Here is a 19,203-nt window from a genome sequence, read left to right as displayed (position 1 = left end):
GAAAATACAGTAAAGACCATACGATAAACTCCTGTCCATTGTTGGAACATTCCAGTTTAATGTTCTCAGATTCTGATCCATTGTTGGAATATTCTAGTCTAATGTTCCCAGATTCTAATCCATGATTGGAATATTCCAGTCTAATGTTCTCAGGTTCTGATCCATTGTTGGAACATTCCAGTCTTATGTTCTGAGATTATAATCTCTCCACACCCTCTCTGTGAAGCAGCTGATCCCTGTTAGTGCTGTCGGTGAGCTCCTGCTCATACTATGGGATAACACATTGAACCGAATCCTTAATTAATAGAAAACGCAAATCCTCCCATGACACATTTAGGATCCACGGAGACTGACATCAATAACATTCACTGAACTAATAGCTGCAGTTAACCCGTTTCAATTCAATACTATCTTAGTAAAATTCAAAATAATGATTAATATTTACACATTCTGATAGGGATATGTGAAGGTGACTGAGGGAACGAATGTTCGGGCTGGTAGGTCAATTCAATTCGATCTGGCTTGGATATGGGAGTAATGCTGGAGATTTATCAGAACATGAATATGCTTCTCTGTTTATAAATGTTTATAAATCCTATAACTGCTGCTCAGGCTTTACAATATCAATATTCATTGAGAGAACTTCTGTCATCCATGTTCTTGAAGAAAATGTCCCTGAGACTATCTGCGTTTACAACAGACAACGACATTATGTTAATATATATTTGTACCTAAGAGACAATGAGGTGTGCAGATGCTGGAGAATTCAGTGTAGATAAAGTGTGGTGGTAGAAAATACCCGGCTGGTCAGCCAACAACCGAGGAGCAAGAGAGTCAATGTTTCAGTCAGGATCCTTCTTCATGACTGGGAAGGGGGAAGATGGCTGAGAGAAAATGGGTGGTCGAATGAGGCTGGGGAAAGGTAGGCGAGACGTGGAGCGGTCGGGAAGAAGGAACATGGACAGGTATGTTCCCTCGAGAGGATGGACCTGAGTCGGAGAGTTGGATTTGGGATCTGGGTGGAAGAGGGTGGTTTGGAGACTGGTCAATTCAATGTTCATGCCTTGTGTTTGTAGGCTCCCGAGGCAGAAGTTTAAGTGTTCATGTTATTAAGCTGGAGAGGGCTGGTAAATCTCCTCCCAACCCTCTCCAGCTTAATGACATCCCTCCTATAACATAACGATTAGAATTGCACACAGTACAACAGAAGAGGCTTCATCAATGTTCTGCACAACCTCAGCATGACTTCTCAACTTCTAATCTCAAAGGTCTGAGCAATGAAGTAACCTTAAACACCCTGCAGCACAAACTTCAAGGAATTATACCTGCGCCCTGGGTCCCTCTTTTCTACATAACGACCAAAGCCCAGCATCAATTGTACAAGCCCTCCCCTTGTTTGATTTATCAAAATGCATTACCTCGCATGTATCCAAGTTAAACTCCATCTGCAAGACATCAACCCAGTGAGTGATATCACTACCCCCGCTACATTACTCCTTCGGATTAAAACGACATTCCCCTCTCCAGTAGGTCCAGAAACAACAGTGTTGACTTTGCCAAATATGCAGAGCTTGGTTTGCTTTACGCAGGCAGAGGGAGGAGTGGGTAAGGAGAAGCTGGATAGTGAATAGGTATCTTGTATGACATCATGATTTTAGGAAGAAGAAAGCCACATGTTAGACATTTGAAATAGTGACCGGTGTTTTGGGCGCAGAATTGTGCTCTTTCCTTGTCTCTGGTGTTCAGTATTGATATCTACTCGAAAACCTTCTTAGTGGAGAGTGTGTTTGCAGGATTTCTTTCCCTGATATAGCAGACTATGGATAAGAGCCATTTAAACCGGAAATCATAGCCAAGCAACTGAAGATGTTAATAGTTAATCTCAATGGCACAGCGAATGCACTCACCATCCTATAGTTGAGGCTAATAACTTGTACTTTTTTCAATGAGAAATGTCCCCTGTATTATTTGGTAACGTTAACCAGAATTTAAGAAATCCATATACTTAAAAAAGGACCCAAAATCTGGGCATGGTTTAGGCCTTGTGTAGTAGGTGTTGCCCACGTTTCTGAGCCAGAACTCTGATTTCGATTCCAGTTCATGAACGTGTGGTCGTGCCCATATCTCTGGATAAGGTGTAGCGTATTCATGTCCTGAGGAGGTGTATCACAGCATATTACAACAAGCTGATGAACAAACACACAGGAGCATAATGTTGCAGCTTTAGGGGCTAATGCTGAATGATGGTAGTGTCCCTATCACTGTGCCGAAAATTTTAGTTTAGAATCCCACAGAGCTGTTTCATAATATAACTGAACAAGTTGATTAAACTATTTTTTTGGAATTGAGCCTGAATTTGAGACTCTCGACCCAGGATGACTGAAAGCACGGCCAATCGTCTCGATTGGAGTCACATTTACACTTTCTAGAGGTTTATAAAATTATGACGGGCATGGATAGGGTGAGTGGTCAAGGTTCCTTCACCCCAAGGTAGGAGAGTCTAAAACTAGAAGGCATAGGTTTAGGGTGGGAAGAGAAATATTTGAAAGACGATGAAGAGCAACTTGTTTCCTGCAGAGGGTGATGCTTCTATGGAATAAGCTGCCAGAGAAACTGGTGGAGGCTGGAACAATTACAGCAATTAAAAGGCAACTGGGTTGCTTTATTATTAGTGGGATATGGGCCAAATGCTGGTAAACGGGACTAAATTAATTTAGAATATTTGGATGGCATGAACGAGTTGAAGGGTCTGTTTCCCTGTTGTGCATCTCTATGAATCATTGACTTCATTAATGAAGATCTCTTTGTAATCTTCAATTGTTCACCATTATATAAACACTGTCCACTGTACACCTAAACTTGTTGTCATCTGCAAATTTGCGAAGTATACTTTCTATAATTCTCATCTAAATCATTTATATAAATAACGAACAAAAGTGAACCCAACAATTTTGCCTGTGGCTCATCGCTGCTCACAGGCTCCCAGTTCGAAAAACAACCATCCACCACCACCATGTCTCCTGCTATTAAACAGATACACACACAATCACAGACATAACCACATACACAATCACACAAATATACATATAGAGACACAGACGCAAACATGCCTTTAAAACAAAGGTTAGATTAAAACAAAAAAAAAGTGGGAAGGCGGGAAAATTGTGTTGAGAAACACACCAGACAGGATCAAACAGCAAAGTAGCCTTAATGATCCAAATGGCCTAATTCCAATTTCCTATGCTGTGTGGCCTTAAGATGTCAGGAATATTTGCCAAGGTTGCAGTAGAAGCTAACTTTGATAAATACTTGACTAAACAGTCAATGGGACTGTGGTATAGATTTGAGGGGCTGAATGTTCTATGTTTGTTCCTATTTGCTGTGTCCTTGTTTCTGAAAAGAGGAGGTGGCTTGCTGTGTGATTAACACACTTTAAAATGAAAGCGGTCTCCCATTTCCATTTGAGATATCGTTGTTCCTTTCTCCTTTGGATTGTGTGATCTGTGGTGCTCTTATCCCCCGAGAACAGTGAAGCCTGGGACATTGAGAATATTCAAGGCTGACATTGACTGACCTTTGATGGACAGGGAAGTGAATGTTCATTGGGAACAAACAGGAGAGGGGTGGTCAGCTACAGTCAGACCAGCCATGATGTTTCTAAATTGAGCAGCAGTCTGGAGGGTCCGAATGGCCGACTGCTGCTCCTACCTCACACATTGTTCTGTCAATTCACCCCCCCGAGGCTGTCACAGAGGGAGTGAACGATCACATTCAGCTATTCAGCATCGTGACGACTCAGCAGGGGGAGGCCATAATTACCCTCCATGGGGTTAGACAGGAATAGAATGAAGTATACAGTCATTTCACTAAATTACACAGCACAGGAGGACACCATATAACCATTCCAGACTGTTGCACAGGAGCAGGGGCGTCCGAGGTAGCTGTCAGGAAATACAGAGAAGAGGTCATTACTCATTTTGTGTTTGGAAAGCTATAACTAGTAGAACTCTTCAAGGATCTGTGTGAGGTCATATAAATTACAATCCAACCAATGAATTGGATGAAGGGAATGGAACTCAGTTAGCTCATGCACCAGGATAATCATTTAATAAGATGTCAAATGGAGCAGAGCGTCTGCAATGGGACACAGACAGCGGGAGGGCAGAGCGTCTGCAATGGGATACAGACAGTGGAGGGCAGAGCATCTGCAATGAGATACAGACAGGGTGGAAGGCAGAGCGTCGACAACGGGACACAGACAAGGGGAGGGAAGAGCGTCAGCAATGGGATACAGACGGGGGCGGGCAGGGCGTCTGTAATGGGATACAGACTGGGGGAGGGAAGAACGTCTGCAATGGGATACAGGCAGAGGAGAGCAGAGCATCTGCAATGAAATACAGACGGGGAGGGTAAAGCGTCTGCAATGGGATACAAGCAGGGTAAGGCAGAGCGTCTGCAATAGGAGACAGACAGGGGGAGGGCAGAGCATCTGCTATTGGATACAGACATGGGAGGGGAGGGCTTCTGATATTGGATACAGACAGGAGGAGGGCAGATTGTCTGGAATGGGATACAGACGGGGAGAGCACAACGTCTGCAATGGGAGACAGACAGGGGGAGGGAAGAGACTGCAATGGGATATAAACATTGGAGGGCATAGCGTATGCAGTGGGAGACAGACAGGAGGGGAGCAGAGCATTTGCAGTGGGATACAGACAGGGGGAGGGCAGAGAGTCTACAATGGGATACAGACAGGAGGAGGGCAGTGCATCTGCAATGGGATACAGACAGGGGGAGGGAAGATCATCTGCAATTGGATATAGACGGGGAGGTGAAAATGTGTTGCTGGAAAAGCGCAGCATGTCAGGCAGCATCCAGGGAACAGGAGAATCGACGTTTCGGGCATAAGCCCTTCTTCAGGAATGAGGAAAGTTTGTCCAGCAGGCTAAGATAAAAGGTAGGGAGGACAGACTTGGGGGAGGGGCGTCGGAAATGTGATACGTGGAAAGAGGTCAAGGTGAGGGTGATAGGTCAGACTGGGGTGGGGGCGGAGAGGTCAGGAAGAAGATTGCAGGTTAGGAAGGCGATGCTGAATTCGATGGATTTGACTGAGACAAGGTGGGGGAAAGGGAAATGAGGAAACTGGTGAAATCCGAGTTCATCCCTTGTGGTTGGAGGTTTCCTAGGCGGAAGATGAGGCGCTCTTCCTCCAACCGTCGTTTTGTTGTGGTCTGGCGATGGAGGAGTCCAAAGACCTGCATCTGCAGGTCTTTGGACTCCTCCATCGCCAGAATATGCAGGTCTTTGGACTCCTCCATCGCCAGACCACAGCAAAACGACGGTTGGAGGAAGAGCGCCTTATCTTCCGCCTAGGAACCCTCCAACCACAAGGGATGAACTCGGATTTCACCAGTTTCCTCATTTCCCCTCCCCCCACCTTGTCTCAGTCAAATCCATCGAATTCAGCACCGCCTTCCTAACCTGCAATCTTCTTCCTGACCTCTCCACCCCCACCCCAGTCTGACCTATCACCCTCACCTTGACCTCTTTCCACCTATCATATTTCCATCGCCCCTCCCCCAAGTCCGTCCTCCCTACCTTTTATCTTAGCTTGCTGGACAAACTTTCCTCATTCCTGAAGAAGGGCTTATGCCCGAAACGTCGATTCTCCTGTTCCCTGGATGCTGCCTGATCTGCTGCGCTTTTCCAGCAACACATTTTCAGCTCTGATCTCCAGCATCTGCAGACCTCACTTCTCCTCAAAGATTTCAACCTACTGCGAATCCTCTTACAAGGATGCCTTCCTTGAAGAAGCTCTCTTCCTCCCTCTACAAAGATTTCAGTGAGTCGCTCTCACTGCACCCCCCAGGTCATCTCCTCTGCACAGAAGCCCTTCAGCCACATTCTCAAACAGACTCGCTACCACAGCCATATCTCCTTCCTCAGCACCTGCCTACGGAACCGACTGATACCCAACCACCCTGTGGCTCAACATTTCAACTCTCCCTCCCACTCCACCAAGGATATGCAGGTCTTTGGACTCCTCCATCGCCAGACCACAACAAAACGACGGTTGGAGGAAGAGCGCCTCATCTTCCGCCTAGGAACCCTCCAACCACAAGGGATGAACTCGGATTTCACCAGTTTCCTCATTTCCCCTCCCCCCACCTTGTCTCAGTCAAATCCACCGAATTCAGCACAGCCTTCCTAACCTGCAATCTTCTTCCTGACCTCTCCGCCCCCACCCCAGTCTGACCTATCACCCTCACCTTGACCTCTTTCCACGTATCACATTTCCGACGCCCCTCCCCCAAGTCTGTCCTCCCTACCTTTTATCTTAGCCTACTGGACAAACTTTCCTCATTCCTGAAGAAGGACTTATGCCCGAAACGTCGATTCTCCTGTTCCTTGGATGCTGCCTGACCTGCTGCGCTTTTCCAGCAACACATTTTCAGCTCTGATCTCCAGCATCTGCAGACCTCACTTTCCCCTATAGACTGGGAGGGCAGAGCATTTGCAATGGGATATAGATAGGAGGAGGGCAGAGCATCTGCAATGGGGTAGAGACAGTGGGCGCCAGAGAGTCTACAATGTGATGCAGACGGGGGAAGGCAACCCGTCTGCAATGAGATACAGACAGGGGGCGGCATAGCGTCTACAATGGGATACAGAGAGGGAGAGAGCAGCGCATCTGCAATGGCACACAGTCAGAGGATGGCAGTGAGCAAACCTTCAGCAAAAAATAAAATCAGCACAATGTAGGTGATGGGAACTTTTTGTTTCGTGGAAAAGACAAAACAGCAGAAAATTATTTAAATGCAAGGAGAATGCAGAACTGAGTGGTACAGAGGGATTTGTGTGTTTTAGTACAAGATTCACATCAAATTACTCTGAAGATGTTGCAAGTGATTTGGAAGGGAAATGTAATGATTCTGTTTCATGCAAGGGGTGTTGTGTTTGATCTTAGCGATGTTTGTTTGCATCAGTACAGGGCATTGCTGAGATCACATCTGATGTACTATGTCTAGTTATAATTGCCTAAACTGAAAAAGAAAATGCTTTCGAAACGTTTGAAAGATGTTTCTCTTTACTTGTTCTTGGGATAAAGGCATTACGTTATGAAGAATTAACAGTTCGGCCTGCGAATTAGGGATGTTTTATTGACCATGTAAGATCTTGAGAAGAGTGTAGTTGGTGAATACTGGATGGATATATCTTATTGCGTGGGAGAATAAAACTGGGGAAGTAATTTAAGAATACGGCAGGTTCAAAGGAAAGGTCATTGGTCCGAAATATTGAACTCTGGTTTCTCATCATATATGCTGCCAGACAGGCTGAGCTTTTCCAGCAATTTCTGTATTTGTTTAAGAATAAAACATATTCATCTTAGCACAGATATTGTGAAGACATGAAACACTTATTTTGACATTCTGCAGGCACATAATAACACATCTTCAAAACTAGTAGGGCTATTTAATGTTAATGAATTGATTCTGTGTACGTCAATAGCAATAATGCACTGACCTGGAGTCGAGAATGTGATGGAGTCATATAGTTCGGACAATATTCAAGGAGAGCTCACGTGGTCCCGTTTGGGGTCTAATAATGTTACTGATTTAACTTATAGATGGAAACATGTAGCCTATCTGTGAAGGAACAGTCTATTGCTCCCTTTCTGTTTCCCTGTCGCTCAACACAGCAATGTGTGGGAGTGAAATTAAAAGCCTAGTCGTCTTTCCGACTCATGGAGGATTCCTGATGAGGATTCATTGGAATCTCCACACAGCCTGAAGCAAAGCAATTCAACCAAATCCAACGTTTTCAGGAAAAGATCCCATTTTCAGAACGCTATGCGAGCATTATAACATCAGAAGTAATTATTCAGACTCGATAGTGTGGGGAACAGGCAAGAGATTCTGTGGCTGCAAATAGGAATCCAGGATGGTGTATAGCATCCTACATGCCAGGGTCCAGGATGTCTCGGTGCGGCTGCAGACCGTTCTCACCAGGTGGAGGAGCAGCCAGAAGTCTTTGTACACTTTAATAGAAATGACACATGTAGAAATAGTGATGAGGTCCTGCAGAGTTATTATATAGAGCTTAGAAAAAGAGTAAAAGACAGGACCACGATAGTGGGTTATACCTGGTTTACTTTCAGGACTCCGTGCTCGTGAGGGTAAGAACAGGAGGATATAGCAGATTAATGTGTGGCTAAAGAATTGGTGCAGGGGGCAGAGATTTTTGGACAACTGGGATCTTTTGTTGGGCAGAGGTGACGTGGTCAGGAAGGGCGGGTTGTACCTGAAGTGGATGGGGCCCAATATCCTGGGAGGTAGGTTTGCTCGATCTGCAAGGGATGATTTCAACTAGATTGGCTGGGGTTGGGGAAGGGTGGGATCCTCAACAGCAGGGAGGCAAGTGCGAGGCTGGAAGGAGATACAGCAATCAGAAATAGCAAAGTGAAGAGACAGGTCAGGCTGGAACACGATAGGGAGCAAAGAATGCCCGTATGGTTAAATTGCATCTGTTTCAATGCAAGATGGCTGACAGGTAAGGCCGATGAACCCAAGGCGTGGATATGCACGTGGGACTGGGATAATATAGCCATTACATATAAATAGCACTGGGAGGGAAAGCACTGGCTGCTTAATGTACCAAGGTAAAGGAGGAGAGGAGGAGTTTCATTTTTGATTAAGGCGAGTATCACAGCAGTAATCAGAGATAAAATAACTGAAGGAACATCTAGTGAGGATTTGTGGGGGAACTAAGAAATAAGAAGGGAATGGTGATATTATTTGGGTTGTTCCATAGGTCCCAAATAGTAAACGGGGAATTAGCGAAACAAAAATATGTAGAGCGATTGGTGAGACTTGCAGAGCCAATGGGATTTCCACAGTAGGAGATTACAATTTTTTTTATAACATAGACTGGGAATGACATAGAATTAAGGACTGAGACGGGGTGTATCTATTAAGTGTGTTCAGAATAGTTTCCTCAAGCAGTATGTAGAGGGTGCAACTCAGGAAGGGACGAAACTTGACCTACTCTAAGAACTAGGGCAGGACAGGTGACTGAGCTGACAGTGGGGGAACACTCTGGGACCAGTGACCATAGTTCTATTAATTTTTAAATAGTTATGGAGAAGTACAAAACTGCTCCACATGTTCAAGTTCTAAACTGGGGCAAGTTGAATTTTGATGGGATTAGACAGGAGCTTGTAGGGGTTGGTGGGAGGAGTTTGTTTGCAGGCGTTGGGACCTCCTGCAAGTGGGAGACCTTTAAAAGTGCAATGTCGATAGTTCTAGGTCTATATGTTCCTTTGTGGTAAAAGGCAAAGTTGGCAGGAATTGGGAACCATGGATGTCAGGAGACATTGAGCTTTGGCCAGCAAAAAAGGCGGTGCGGCTCAGGTTCAGACAGCTGGGATCGAAGGAAACCCTGGGGTTTACAGGGAATACAGGAGTTTACTGAAGAAGGAAATCAGGAGGGCGAAAAGGGGGCACAAGATAGCCTTGGCTGAGAAGATTTGCGTGAGTACAAAGAGGTTCTTTAAGTATATTAAAGAAAAAAGAAAAACTAAATGAGAGTATGACCCCTGAAGTTCCAAAGTAGGTATGCATGTTTGGAACCGTAGGAGATTTGCGAGATTCTCAATGAATATATCTCCTCTGTCTTTACCGTGGAGAAATACATGAAGACTTGGGAGGTTAACAAAAGTCGTGGTGATATTTTGGGGTTAGTCAATAGCACAAGAGAGGACGTGTTGTAGGCATTAGAATGTATGAAGGTGGATAAATCTCCTGGTCCTAAACAGATGCATCCAAGAATACTGCAAGAGGCTACAGAAGAAACTATGGGGACCCTGGTTGTTATTTTTGCATCATCGTTAGCCACAGGTTAGGTTACGGATTATTGGAGGGTAGCAAACGTTGTGCCATTATTCAAGAAGGGAAGCAAACAAAAATCTGGGAACTATAGGACAGGAAGCCTAACATCTGTAGTCGGTATGTTACTTGAGAAGAGTCTGAGGGATAAGAAATACATGCATTTGGAAAGACAGCGTCTGATTAGAAATAGTTTTTTTCAGATTCCCTACAGTATGGAAACAGACCATTTGGCCCAACAAGGCCATACTGACCCTCCAAGCAGTAACCACCCAGTCGAATTCCCCTAGCCTTTATTTACCCCTGACGAATTCACATTACACGATGGGTAACTTAGCATGGCCAATTCACCTGACCTGTACATCTTTGGATTGTGGGAGGTAAATGGAGCACCCAGAGGAAACACACATAAATACAGGGAGAATGTGCAAACTCCACACCGAGAGTCACCCGCAGCTGGAATCAAGTCCGGATCCATGGCACTATGAGATTGCAGTACTAGCCACTGAGCCACCATACCAACCTTGCTTTTTGTCAACACAGTTCAATGACAAGGGTACAAAATCTTCACCCATGATGCAAATTCCAATACCACACACCGTGGATAATTTATTCTCCACTTAAAATGTCATCTTATTATTATTTATTATTGGTTTTTATTATTAAATTAAATAATCATTATTAATGATTGTTTCTATACTGGAAAGATTGTATGGCTTTCTGAGTGGGAGATCATGCCTCATGAACTTATTTGAGTTCTTTTATGAAGTGTCCAGGAATGTCGATGAGGGCAGGGTGGTAGACGTAGTCTGTATGGTTTTCAGTAAGGTTTTGACACGGTTACCCTTGATAGGCTGGTCTGGAAGGTTAGAATCGCATGGAACCCAGAGGGAGCTGGCAAATTGTATACACAGTTGGCTTCATGGTAGTAAGCAGCGGGTAATAGTGGAAGAATGCTCTCGGACTGAGGTCTGTGACGCACGAACTGCCTCAGGGGTCCGTGCTAGACCCATTGTTGTTTATTATCGATATCAATGATATTCTTGAGAATGTACAAGGCATGATTAGTAAATTTGAAGATGACATTTAAATAGTTGGCATCGTAGACAGTGAGGATGTATATCAGAAATTGCAGCAGGACCTTGATCAAACTGGAGAAATGGGCCGAAGAATATGTTTGTTAAGTCAGATTAAGGTAGGAGTTTCATGGTGAATGGTCGGGCCTTAAGGAGTGTAGTTGAGCAAAGGAACCATGGAGTTCATGTCCAACTTTCTCTGAAAGTGGAGTCACAGGTAAACATGGCAGTGAAGAACGCTTTTGGCACACTAGCAGTCATCTGTCAGGACGTGGTGGAGAGAAGTTGGGAAGTTATGTTGCAGTTATATATAGTGCTGGTAAAGCTGCACTTGTAGTGCTATGTTCAGTTGTGGTCACATTGCGATCAGAAGGATGTATCTAAACTGGAATGTGTGGAGACGGAATTGACAAAGATGTTGCCAGGACTCAACAGTACGACATATAGGGAGGGGTTGAACAAGCGAGGACTATTTTCTTTCGAGCGTAGGAGACTGAGGAGGATCTTATAGACGTGCACAAGATTATGAGAGGCATGGATAGGGTGAATTGACTCAGCCTTTTTTCCCAGAGTTGGGGAATTGAGGACAAGAGAGCATCAGTTTAAGGTGAGAGGGGAAAGAATAAAAGGGAAACTGATGGAAACTGTTTCACACAGCGAATGGTTCACAAAGGAAATGAGTGGCAGCGGAGGTAGTTGAAGCATTTATATTAAGAATATTTAAATGGCATTTGGACAAGAAGGCTATTGGCCAAGTGCTGGGAAATGGGTTTAGTGTGGATGGACATTTTGGTCAGCATGGATCAGTTTGAGCCAAAGCGTCTCTCTCCATGCTGCGGGACTTGATGATTCTACATATAGAACAGCATTTAGGCCAAACCCTCATTTTTCCTTTTGTTATGAGTTCGAATGATATTCTGTCAAGATAACGCTGCAGATATTTTGCTTTTCAGTTTGTTATCAAACGTGTGTGTGTGTGTGTGTGTGTGTGTGTGTGTGTGTGTGTGTGTGTGTGTGTGTGTGTGTGTGTGTGTGTGTGTGTGTGTGTGTGTGTGTGTGTGTGTGTGAGAGAGAGAGTTCCACTGTATTTTTCAAAGCGAAATATCAATGTACATATTTGCAAATTCCTCTCGTCATTCCTCTTTCCATCATAGTTTGAGTAAATTTATTTTGATCATAAACGTGTTGTTTTAGCAGATTAAAGAAACCTGCCTGACTTGTTCCTAACACTGACGGTGACACACTATGAGAACTTTATCATTGGCCATATCACCAACCTAGTTATAATTATATTTTTTGTGGCCAGTGCAGGAGTGGGACGAGAAAAGGTAACAGCGATCCAAAAATACAGGAAATTATCGACTCAGTCAGCCTAACGTCAGTGTAGAGGTGTTTGTTGGAAGGAATTCTGGAAGGAATTTAGAAAGATAATAACTGACTGGGGATAGTCAACCTGGGTTTGTGTGAAGGAAATCATGCCTCATTAATGTGACTGAGTATTTTGAAGAGGTGACAAAGAAGATCGTAGAATGCGCTGTCGTATATATTGTTTTCTCAGACTTCAGCAAGGCGTTTAATAAGGTTCCCTATTGTAGACAGACTATTAAGGTTAGGTCACATGGAATCCAGGGAAAGCTAACCAATTGGATACAAAATTGTCTTGAAGGTAACAGATTGTTTTCCAGACTGCAGGCCTGTCGCCAGCGGTGTGCTAAAAAAAATCAGTGCTGAGCTCACTGTTTTTCATCATATATATAAACGACTTGGATGTATATATTCCAGGCATGGTTAGTAAGTTTGCAGATAAAATCAATAATGTGGTGCAGTAGACAGTGAAGAAGACTATTTCAGAGTACAACGGCACCGTTGATCATGACAGGGCCACAGAGTGGCAGATACTTTGGATATTTATGAGGTTTTGCATTTTGTTACGTTAAAGCAAGTTCGTGCCCTGGGGTATGTTACTGAACAAAGAGACCTACGGGTGCAGGTTCACAGTTCCTTGAAAGTGGAGTTGCAGATAGACAGGGTGGTGAAGAACGCGTGTGGCATGCTTGCCTGAATCGCCCATAACATTGAGCATTGGAGTTGGGGTGACATGTTGCGCTTGTACAGGATGCTGATGATGCCACTTTAAGAACACTGCGTACAATTTGGTTGGCTCTGCTAAAGGATGGATGTTGTTAAGCTTGAGAGGGTGCAGGAAAGATTTACAACGGTTTTCTGCAACCTGAAGGTTTCAACTTCAGGGAGAGGTGAGCAGTTTGAGGCTTTTCGTCCCTGGACTGTCGGATGCTGAGGGGTGATATGACAGAGGTTTATAAAATCATAAGGGGTATGAATAGTCTGAATGGCCATGGTCTTTTTTCATAGTCCAGAACTAGACTGCATAGTTTGAAGGTGACGGGGGAAGGATTTAGAAGGGACCTTAGGGGTAACTTTTTCACGCAGAGGATAGTGTATGTACGGAAAGTGATTTCACAGAATGTGATGTAAGCGAGTACAATTTTAAACATATCTGGATACGTACATCAATAGCAATGGTTCAGAGTGATATTTGATTGATAAATTGCTGTCACAAGGAATTAAGGGCTACGGGGAGAATGCGGGTAAGTGGAGATGAAATGCCCATCAGCCATGATTGAATGGCGGAGTGGACCCGATTGGCCGAATGGCCTTACTTCCACTCCTATGTCTCATGGTCTTATGGTCTTATATGGGCAAATGGGATCAGATTGGGATATCTGGTCGGCGTGGACAAGCTGGAATAAAGGATCTGTTGCCCGCTGTATGACTCTCTGATTGTATAAGAGGGATGAGGAGAAATCCTAAAAACGGCCTTGCAAGTGGAAATTCTCTTTCCCAGAGAATTCTCCTCCATGTGTCTATCCAAGAGTCTCTTTAGTTTCCCTCGTATTTGACTCTGCTATCACCGCTGGCACTGCATTCCACACACACACCACTCTCTGTGTTAAAACACCTACCGCTGATATCTCTCCCAAGCCTTCCTTTATTTACCTTAAAATTATGACTCCTCGTGATAGACATTTCTGCCCTGGGGAAAAGGTCCCTGGCTATTCATTCTCTCCTTGCCTCTCATCATCTTTTACACCTCTATCAATTCACCTCTCATACCTCTTCACGCAAATGAGAAAAGCCCTAGTTCCCTCAACCTTTTTTCATAAGACCTATCCTCCAGTATAGGCAGCATCGTGGTAAATTTACTCTGCACCCTTTTAAAGCTTCGACATCCTTCCTATAATGGGGTGACCAGATCTGAACACAATATTGCAGGTGCGGTCGAACCAGGGCTCGACAGCGCTGGAGCATAACATTATGTCTCTTAAAGTCAATCTTTTTGCTCATGAAAACTTACACACCATTCGCCTTCTTAACAACCCTACCAATTTGAGTAGTAACTTTGAGGGATCTAGGGACATGGACGCCAAAATCCCACTGTTCTTCCATACTGCCAAGAACCTTGCCTATAACCCTGTATTCTGCATTGAAATTTGAGCTTGCAAAGGGAATTACTTCACATTTTTCCAGTTAGAATTTCATTTGCCACTTCTTAGCCCAGCTCTGCATTATGTCAATGTCCCGTTGCAACCTCGAACAGCCCTCCAAACACCCATGGACCATTTCACAAACCTTTGTGTCATCGCCAAACTTACTAACCTTTCCTTCCATTTCCTCATCCAAGTCAGCTTCACAAAAATCACAAAGTGCTGAGGTCCTAGAACTGATCCCTGCGGGACACCACTGGTCCCTTTCAACGATCTAGCTCCCCTAACTCTCTGTGTAAGAGAATTACTGACATTCACTACCCTCTGTTTGAAGAAAACATTCTCTGCTTCGACTCCATGACCTATTGATATGACCAAAAGAGGAAACACGGGGATTATACAGAAAAACTGGCCCTGAACTCCAGGTCGTATTAGACCGAAGATGACATCAACGTATCTGAGGAAAACTGCACTGAATGTGTATTGATTGCGACTTCTCCACTGTTTCTAGTCAGTCACAACACAAGAGAGATATTTATCATCGGTGGGCATCAATCATCTCAGCCGTGGGACATCTCTGCAGGAGATCCTCAGGGGAGCTCCCTCAGCCCAGGCATCCCCAATTTGTCATCATAGCGTCCTTACAGAGTGGAAGGAGGCCATTAAGCCCATTGAATCCAAACAGTGCAGAATTGTGAATATTCACTGACGTTCAGAACAAGTTGACCCTCCTCAGCTCTTGAAGCAGTCTGTTTCCATGTGCGACAAGAACTAGACACCATTCAATATCGTTCTGGTAAAGTCTGGGTAACATTCATGTAACAGCACTGTATATTTCCACAGTAAAAGGTGCAGCTCATTCGGCACCTCAGTCTGTGTTCACAATAATATGTGGAAGTCATTCAACCCATCAAACTATTGGACAAGACGTGTGATAGCTCATTCAGTCCCTCTTGCCAATTACACAGTAAAGAAGGAATCTGCTCACTCCCTCACTTACACGGGATCAGAAAGAGAATGTTTTGCATCTTAAGTCAATCACTGAGGAACAGGAAGGAGTCATTCAGCATTTCACGTCACTAACCCAGGATCAGGAAGGTGTCAAAGATGCTCCAACTTCACAAACAAATGGAGCAGGGACCCAACAGATAGACTGCACCATCTTATCCCTCGTGGCGTAATTACACATTGTACATATGTGTAACTTTAGCATGGGTTTTCTGGCAGTAGGAATGAAGCCAACTTGTTTTAACCATTCTCCAAGGTGTCCTCTATCTGCAATATAGCAGACCCATGGTCTCCATGGAGATCAGAAGGCGGTGCGGAATTGTTAACTGTTTCAGAATGAAGGTATTGTGACTGCTGACAGGACAGTGTACAAATTGACATTCAATGCAGTTTCACACAGTGTCTGTGCATTAAAGGCTTCAGAGTTCATTCAGAGCCTGTACCTCTCTGTCAATCGACATGAGGGCACTGCAGAGGCATGCAAACTATCGGGAGTCAATCATCCAGTTAAAAATACGGAAATTTCACCCTATTCTGCTGTTTGGGACGTCATGAGCTTCCGTCCAAAACCATCAAGTTTCAACTTCTTATTCTCTCACAGCGCTACACATTAAACATATAGTTATTGCTCTCTCTCCTCATGGTACCATCATGCCAGGATTTAGTCTGGTGAAACTACTTTGCACTGTCTCGGTGACAAAAATATCATTATTTATGAAACAGATCTGTACACAATGCAGCAAATACTCTCTCAATAACACACTACCATTGGGAAAGGTGTACCACCTCTGGTACTTCAATCATTTTGCATGAAAACCCACATATCACTTACTTCCTGCCCCATTAGAATTCTGTAGTGACTTATGACCAGGGACATCTAGGTCCTTTTCAAGAACAGCCCTTCCCAACCTCTCACCATTTAATAGATATAAAGGGAAAGATGGTATTTGTTGTTCACATCTGAATAATTTATATACCTGCAAAAACACTGTTCCTTCTGTCACCCAACAAGCCTTCAGACCTGAGAAAAAACACTACTCTTCTCATATCTCCATTACCCAATGTTTAATCAATATGGTATATATTCCAACCCGACCAACCTATGGACTCTAATATTCTCCACTCGCTCGTATTCAAACATGTCAAACGTATTCTGAAAATTCAAACACTCCACTCCCACTGCTTCTCAATTGTCGATGTCACAGTAGACAATCTACAGAACCCCCAGCAGGATTAGCAAAGATCATTTCCCTTTCCTGAATCTAGTCCGAATGCACCAAATCATATCATTATTCTCCAAGTGTCTAGTTGTCACATTCCTCTTAAAAGGTTACAATGATTTTCTCACAGCTGACATCAATCTATTTAGTTTTCTGTTTTCCCTCTCCATCCTGTTTTAATTATTTACTGGAACAATAACTGCTTTCCAGTCTGCAGCATCCTTTCCAGAATCTAACCAGCTTTGAAGAATAATCAGTTATTCTTACATTCGCTCTGTTGCCACCACCTCAACACGCTGAGTTGGAGCTCATCAGATGCAACAACTTATGATACTTCAATTCAGTTAGATTTTCAAAACATACTCTTCATTAATTCTAATTTTCTGTAGTCCACCATTTTTACCAGTCACTCTGTTCCCTTGTTTTTCTGAAAGTTAATTTCTGTACCTTCGCGTATGGAGATGGAACCAATGCATTCCTCTCAGCAGGCAGATGGCTTCCGTCAGCTAACAATACATCGGAGGACTACACATCAGAGATGGTGGATATATTACCTACTCCTGCGTGGAAAGTTCCAGAATCGAAACAGTTCTCTTAATGGTGAGTGTCACCACAGTCCTGTCCCTGGTGTGAAACTACAGGTTATACTGAAAGAGGGGAAACAGCTCAGTGAGCATTTCATTTTTGAACCAAGCTGGCTTCTCACTTTACACCTGGACAGCTTAGACAAATGTTCCTGGAAATCCCAGGTATGATAGTGTAGTGCTCTGCTCGTCCCTGTCAGCAAAGCTTCCCTTCTGCATAGTCTCATCTCCATTTGTTTCCCATGGATCCAGATACTCTGTAAATGCAGTATACAGGGTGACGTCCACATATCCTCGGGTCTCCCTGAATGAACCCAGAAGGGTGACAATACAAAGCCGTGAACACCATCCACAGGAACTTCACTGACCTTCTAATGACACCAGCAAGTCAAATCCCCACACCCATGGTGCACGCATTCAGTGTTGTAAATGCCTCCCTCTCCTCGGTTTCTCTTCCTAGCTAAGAAAGCTGTTACGTATCCACACAGTTCCACAGTAATAGTTCCTCTGTCTAAAGAAGCCGTTGACAATGTAACATTATGTTCTCTGTATCTCAGCAACTCGACGGGCAGCAGCAGTATTGCCGATGAAATTGATCAGTACACTCAGAGAAGAGAGAGAGAGGGAACATAAGTCACTTTAAAAAGGGACACACCTAAATGACGTGATATTCAGGAATATCAGAAAAGGGAACGTTAGAATAACTTCCCAGTCTGTTTTCCTTCCACTTTATCATCAGCAATCCACTCACCCTTCTAACCATCCTTGATATAAATAATATATCAGTTGCATTCCCAGTTGCATTATGTTTTGATAGGGTCCCTGAACTCGAAACGTTATCTTTGTTTCTCCTGACAGAGATACATGCCTGCTGAGATTCTCCAACACTTCTAGATGCTGAAGAATTTTATGTCAGATCTCAAGTATCCACAGTTCCTTCGTTTATTTCACTTTTTAAATGTTGTTGTTTCCCAGGATGCCAGCATTTGTTGTCCATCACTAATTGCTCTTGACTGTGATGCCATTTGTCAAGAAAATATGGAGCCAACCGTATTGTTGTGGGTCAGAATTCAAACTTAGTCCAAACTGGGCAAAAATGTTAAGGTTCTTTACGAAAGGTTATCAGTAAAATAAGGAAAAATAAATCTGGTAGTTTGTGGTTGCCACGAGTGAACTCAGGTTTCATTCCAATTTTTATCATTCAAATTTCTGTTCTGTCATCGGCTGTGGTAGGATTTGAAACAATGCTTTTAGAGTCATAGCCTGTGCCTCTGAATTACACAGTCAGTGATATTATTACTCTGATACAGTGCCCCTGCTGTAAAGTAACTGCAGAGACAAAAACAAGTTCGTGGTCAAAATATTTGTCATGGGGAAGAGAGGTCAGAAGAGAAGTAAAGCCATAAAGTCTAAAGTTAACAAAGGGGTAAATGACAAGCTCATTCAGCAACAGCACTGAGGCAGAAGTGGAGACTGGAGATATTTTAGAGGTGGATTTTGACCGTTTTAATGACAGAGACAATCCAAAATTGTAAAACAGTTTAGAGTAAAAAGGGGACACAAAGTGAAGTTTATTACTGAAAGTGTATGCTTTTGCTAAATATAAATAACCGAAGTAGCAATAACCTTCACCATCATTTATAGAATTGACAGAGATTGGCTTACGAGGAACACCAAACATAGCGATGATGGGGTAGTAGCCTGCCTGAATAATCATCAGTACGCCTTCTATCTTCAACTCTAAACATGCCCAATCCACAGAAAGATAGTAAAGACCATCGGATAAACTCCTGTCAATTGGTGAAGCATTCCAGTCTAATGTTCTCAGATTTTGATCTTTTGTTGGAACTTTTCAGTCTAATGTTCTCAGATTCTGATCTCTCCTTCTCTCTGTAGCGGCTGATCCCAATCGTGTTGAGGATGAC

General features: G+C 43.6%; 1 pseudogene; it reads right to left on the bottom strand.

Moving 5' to 3' along the window:
* LOC148139849 (uncharacterized) overlaps positions 1-17,091 on the bottom strand; it is a 185,064-nt pseudogene extending 167,973 nt beyond the window's left edge.
* Positions 17,092-19,203: the final 2,112 nt, after the last annotated feature.

The sequence above is a fragment of the Chiloscyllium plagiosum genome, unplaced genomic scaffold (assembly GCF_037043375.1).
Source record: "Chiloscyllium plagiosum isolate Xiang-an unplaced genomic scaffold, Cpla_swu_hap1 HiC_scaffold_37, whole genome shotgun sequence".
Taxonomy (NCBI): Eukaryota; Metazoa; Chordata; class Chondrichthyes; order Orectolobiformes; family Hemiscylliidae; genus Chiloscyllium; species Chiloscyllium plagiosum.
The sequence above is the reverse complement of the archived record's forward strand: the minus strand, read 5'-3'. Positions and strand labels throughout refer to the sequence as shown.